Below are 6,179 nucleotides of genomic sequence, written 5' to 3' on the forward strand. Positions count from 1 at the left end.
AGATTCTGCAGAACAGCAAATCAGCCCGGGGAAGGAGCAGTTTGGTGCTTGCTGCAGGGTGTTTATTGTCTTTAATTGCTGGCCTTGGAAGTCAGAAAGGGAGAGGAAAGGAGGGAACAAGCATTGTCTCCTGGCTGATGTGCTGAGTCCAATGGAATGGGAGAGCCAAGTCCTACCAAACTGGTAGGTACCACCATGCAATATGATGGGGCACGAGTGGCCAGGCCCAACATCACCTAAGCAAAGCCTCCCTATGCTGAAGATGTGGCCATTTAGCTACCTGCCCTAAGGCTTGCACTGAGCTCAGGGGAAGAACGAAGAGGCACTGAAACATCACAGCAACGTTCTTCCCTTAGCAGCAATTACAACAGCAGAAAACATAACCTGAATAACCGGATCATTGCATCCTCATTCAGGGAGCCTAACAGGCTCAGCTTAAGAATACTCCTTCCCTCTGGATAGTTCTTTTTTGTTGTTATTTTGGTTTTTAAGAGCAGGAGAAAATTTGAAGGAGAGCAAGCTTTGATACTAAAATATTTTGATTTCCTCTTTATTTGCTCCTGAAGTGGAAGAGGATTTAGTTGAGCATTTCTTCACAAGGCCATGACCAAAGAGAAACAATTGGTATTATACGTTTCTATAGCCAGCACGGCACTGAAGCTTTGCTGCTGACTCAGAAATGTTATCTACGAACGTGCTAATAAAAGCAGAAGCATACACACACACAGAGGCACCTGAAAGCAGCAGAGCAAAGCAATTCTTTGGGAGTAGCAATACAAGTCAGAGTCAATCTCCTTTCACCTTACGCCTCATTAGAAGAGAGGTTCTTCTCTGCCTGAGCTGGGTTCTGATATTAGCTTTCAATTACCTAGTGTACATTTTAAACACTTCCCCAATTACCTCAGCCACCTCTCCCCCATTAAGGTCCCCCAATCGATAGATGGGCTCTATTCCATTCTCAAACTCCAGAGGAATACAAAAGCCAATCCATTCTGTCCATAATCTCAGGGAGGAAGCACTCTTCCTTACCTTCTAACACCACATCCCTCCCTCCCCAAGCCCAGCTTTCCTTGCCTGCTGCATTTTACCTCGGCTCACTAATGATTACCTCCTCCAGCAATAAATAGAAAGACTCCAACTCGACGCTGCGCAGATATTTATTACCTACGGTGCCCTTTGATCCTGTTTAGTCTAATTGAGCCTGGCACGCAACTCCAGGTTGCTAATGTATTTCCACCATAAACTATATTTGCAGACAGATGGAAGTTGCATGATTGCCTCCTTTCGCCGCTATTAGCGAAGCAGTCAGCTCCTTATTTTTACTTACAATTTAATTACAAGGCATATGGAAACATTGAGAGCATGGAAGCCAAGGTCCCTACATAGATTTCTGTGCTTCTCTCACACCTTCCAGCCACCTCTCTCCTTTTCAAAGACTCGAGCAGCTCCTAAAGCAGAGCTTCCGTGCAGCAACCAGGAGCAGAGATGCCTCTAGGAGCTGTGCAAGATGCTCTGGGGTTGCGTGGCTTCAACCCTGCCTGCATTCCCACTCCAGCAGGGCAAGGAATAGAGGCTGCTGCCAACAGCTGATCCCCATCCCAAGAAGATCACTTGCACTGCACTGCTTTGCTGAGACAAGCCCCAGCTGTCATTAAACTAGTTAGCTTGGGCAATGATCTTAGCATAGCTGGAGGTAGTTAGACCTCATCAGCTAATTGCCTGAGCATTTATTCAACAACAGCTCTCTGAAATGTCAGAGACCTAGTAAAAACCGAGATGCTTCAACTCCTGCCTGTTCTTAAATATCAAGATGCCATTAGCTGTGCTCATCACCCTCCAGGAAGTAAATGGGAGGAATGATGGCAGTACCCCAGCTCTTTGCATCCCTGTCTCAGCTCCCCTTGCTGCAGATGCCCGTGGGGATGGAGCTGTCTGGGAGGCATATCCAGCCCCACAGTAGGCACAGGCTGGGAGGTGCAGGATGCCTTCTGGGCCTTGTGTTTCTCCATGTGCTCTTCATCCCAAAGCAGGATGCACGTTAACAACAGCCAAGATACAAACAGCCTTTGGCTACTCCTTAGGTGCAGATCTGAACAGAACAGCAAGCATGGACTGAGCTACAAAAGCTTAGAATTAGAAACCTAGAGCAATTTACCCCCAAAGGCAGATCATTTTCTGGCAGTATCTTACAGGAAAGATCCAGAGAGGGACGCAGCCCTCACCTGGAGGCTCGTGGTTCTGCTCAGGCAACAACAGCCCTTACCAAGGGAAGTCCATTAAACCAAGCTGCTCCCACTGTCTCATTATGTGAAATTTCCCTGTTTTATTTTACTGTTTTCAAATTGAATCAACAATAAAACCAGCACCTGAGAATGGAAGCAAACCCAAGAGAATGGGAGGGGGCAGGAAAGGATTGAAATATGACACTCAAGCAGATGCCTGACAATTCTGTTACTGATAAAGTGACAGTCCTTTTCAGGAGGATAATTGAATCCCCGTCAATTAAGCAGAAAAATCAGATCAAACCTACAATGAGACTGCTGAAAAAAATATATAAAAGAGTAAGAGGAACAGACAGCGAAAGCAAACAAGTTGTACAGCATTGTCTAAAGCACCCCCAGGTCTGAGTTGTCCCACAGGAAGATGTGAACCTCCTGGAGAGCAGCAGCACTGCCATCAGTTTCTTCCAGCTTGAAATTGGTTTTGTGGTCCATTGGACCTCCTGCACAGCACAACACATCCCCTGTCCGTATCCAGATAGGAGGGATGCTTTCATCCTATTGCAGACTCAGGGCATCAGCATGCTGCCACCTACAACCCCCCACCTCTCCAAGGCTGAAAACCAGCAAGCTGATGCTCCATGCCCATATTACTGCTGAATACACAACTCCACACAACTTCAAAAGCAAAATCACCATGACCTTGGCCCAATAGACAGATTTCATATTCCTGTTCTAAACACCAAGCCCAGAGTGCTGGATTCTGGTTAGCATGGTCACCAACGCTTGCATGTGGTTTGCACTTATCTGAAGGAGGAAACAAAGGAAGAAGAGACAGAAGTCCATCTCTCTCCTCTCCTTGCCCTTTATCCTTTGATTTCAATCCCAGTGCGACCCCCACATTTTATTCCTTTCTAAATTTCCATTCCGTTTCAACGAGTTCCATTTAAATTAAACTAAATTGCTTTATTGGTGCCACTGAAATACAAGGACTGCAGGAGACATTATACACACGTACAAGCCACATTATGTAAAAAATACTTAAGAAAGGAATCCTCCAGTAAATGCAATCAATATTCCACATAAAGCATTACCAGGAATGGAAATAATAATATAAAAAAGGGAGCAAAGTTGAACTCTTGCTAAGTGCACCATGAGCCTGCTCAAAATTCAGAGCTGGTAACATGGCTGCATGCAATCAGCAACATCCCAGCTCCACGCTGTGCTCATCCTGCTTCCAAGCATTGGTTCCAGCAGCAGCCCTTCCCAAACCCACACTCTCACTATTTTGGGGATTCTGGGCTGGGGGAAATGGATCTGTTTCCCTCGGAGCCCTTCTCATTGCACTGCTGCCAAAAAAGCTGTAGATCTCCATCTCTGCCACTGCTGAATCCCATTTCGGATGCAGCAGGCAGGTGCTGAGGATGGGGAGAAAGTATTCATATAATAATTTCAGACCCAAAGGGGGAATAAATCCACAGCCATTTTTGGAGTGCAGACTTGTAACAGAGCTGGCTCTATACTCATGTTTTTGGCCTTGGAGCCCTCTCTATAAGCAATTACCAGCTGCCCATGCCAAGGAAGGCTCACACCCAGCAGAGCATACAGATCCCTCGTTACACTCCAGAGCTGCACCTGTTCTGCCCCTCCTGAAGGAGTCCCCAATATTGCCCTCTTTAGACCCAGTAAAGCAACAGCTTTTCCACACAGCCAGATGGCAAACCTCCACCTGAGGCACTCAGAGCCCCTCAAAGCAAACAAGGCACTGCAGGAAACACGGGGCCATCCTCCAGGAGCTGGTCCATGGAGATCAAGCTGAGGCTTCAAAAGCTAAAAGCATCTCAGATCAGGGTGATGGGCAGCTACCTTCAGAAGTTATGAGCAATGCAGAAGCCACGTGGGTTTAGCAATGATCATGGGTGGGTTAGGAAGGGCTTCACACCTTCCCAGCCCACTTCTGCACTCCTGCAGCACCAAAGGTCCCTTCTGGCTCTGCTTTCTACCAGCCCAGGCTCAGGCTGGTTTCTCAGAGCAGGACCAATGCCTTTGTTTTCCCTTCTCCCTTCCAGCTGCTATTAGATTGCTGGCTCATTTTTCTGGCAGGTCCTGGATGCCCCAAGAATCCCAGTACAGCCAAAATACTCTCACCTCTCTGAGAAGAAATTAAGTGTCCTTTGAGGAAGTAATCAGTCAAAACATTTTCCACTTACTGCGAAGATGAAGAGGCCTCTGCTAGCAGCCTGCTTCCCAGAAGACTGCAAAGAACAGAACACAGCAGTGCTGCCTCCCATCCTGAGCAGCTTCATAGTTCCTATGGGGCTGCCTGCAGGTTGCACTGCTTTTGAGTTGCCTTCACTTTCACATCACAGCAAACACCAGCACTCAGTTATCCTTCCTCTCCTCCTATTCTGGTACCCTTTCTGAAATAGTTTCAGTAACAGGTGATCACGCAAGCAAGGGGATAGAGTTGGAAGGCTGCACTTTGCACCTCCCCTTGGAGCCACTCTCCCACCACATTCAAGCTAAATACAACCGGATTTTGGGGTTGAGACTGCAGTAAGGGGGCAGATGAGCTCCTCCAGCTCTTGGCTGTGGGTCTGAGCCCTGTTTAGCTCCAGGTGCTCACAATGAGCTCATCACCAGTGCTTGATCAGTTCAGCTCTGGATGGTTAGACCAGACCTCATTCTGAAGCAGCAGGGATGTTTGAATTAAAGGACAAGCAGCTCTGCCTTAGATGGAAAGTGTTCACAGAGTGACCAGAAAGACAGTTTTACCTAGTCTGGTGGAGAATGCCCATGAGAAAAACACAACCTCCCTATGGAGCCTGCTCCTCTGTATGCAACAGTGCAGCACCAGGTAGACCATCTGTGTGGCTGCCCACACACATTCAAACAAAACCCTAACAAACATCTTTCATTCATTTTCTTTGATTATCAGCTGAGCAATGTCACTCCTGTTTTTTTCCCAGCTGCTCACTAAAATAGAGAAGCATTTCCATCCCTCCCCCCCCACTCAGCTTGCTGCATATATTGAAGCAGGGGAAAAGGAAGCCACAAACAGGCAGCCTTTTACCCAGCAAACCAAGCAACCTGCTCTCAAAACCTGCTCAGCCTTTGCCCCTGAGCTGACTGCAGTGCACTGAGTGCTGCTCCACCTGATGCAGCAGCTGAGCAGGAATCCAGGGGAGGAGCAGCACTAGTGGAGATGCAAAACAACAGTATTTGTCAAAACAAAGTTAGGACAACAGAACAACAGTGATAAATAGGAATAATTCTGATGTTGCTATTGAGCGTGTTCTACTACATGCATGACTCTACCTCTGCAAATCTATTTCGGGGGTTTCAAGGTAACCTTAGAGGCAGCCATCAGCAGAATAGCTATAATTCTGGGAATCAAAGCTAATGAGAAGATTAGAAAACGTTGCTGGCAAACATTCTCTGCTCTAAGCTGGAAAACACAAGAGCAGAACAGAGTGGGAATCCCTTGGCACCTCTCTGTGGGCTGCTGGCCACAGGCTTGCTTGGCAGATCCATCAAGAGCAGGTGAGGAGGGCTGAGGTGGGACAGGACTTTTCTCCAGCAGCCTTCTTCTCTTCCCAGCCATACCCTGAGCTTGTTTTCAGCCATGCTGTATTGTAAATTACACTTGTCAAAGGCAACACAGTGCTTATACGGATGCGCTGATTTCAGGAGAGCATTCTCTCCCTTAGGGAAATGAGAGCACCATGAACTATAATCACTTTTTCAGATATATAATGGAGTAATCAATATTAATAGGGACAGTTATCTCCTTCTCTAACTTGTGTCCTTAACAGCAGATAAAACGCCTGTAAAATGGTTTCCTATTCAACATATGCTGTTTGCTTACTTCCAAAACACGCTATTTCTCAGAGCTATCGTCGTGTGGGACTCATTACCCGGAAGGCTTTGGTCATTGACAAATCTGGAGGACCCTACACT

Source organism: Meleagris gallopavo, chromosome 26, assembly GCF_905368555.1.
Source record: "Meleagris gallopavo chromosome 26, MGAL_WU_HG_1.1, whole genome shotgun sequence".
Classification (NCBI taxonomy): Eukaryota; Metazoa; Chordata; class Aves; order Galliformes; family Phasianidae; genus Meleagris; species Meleagris gallopavo.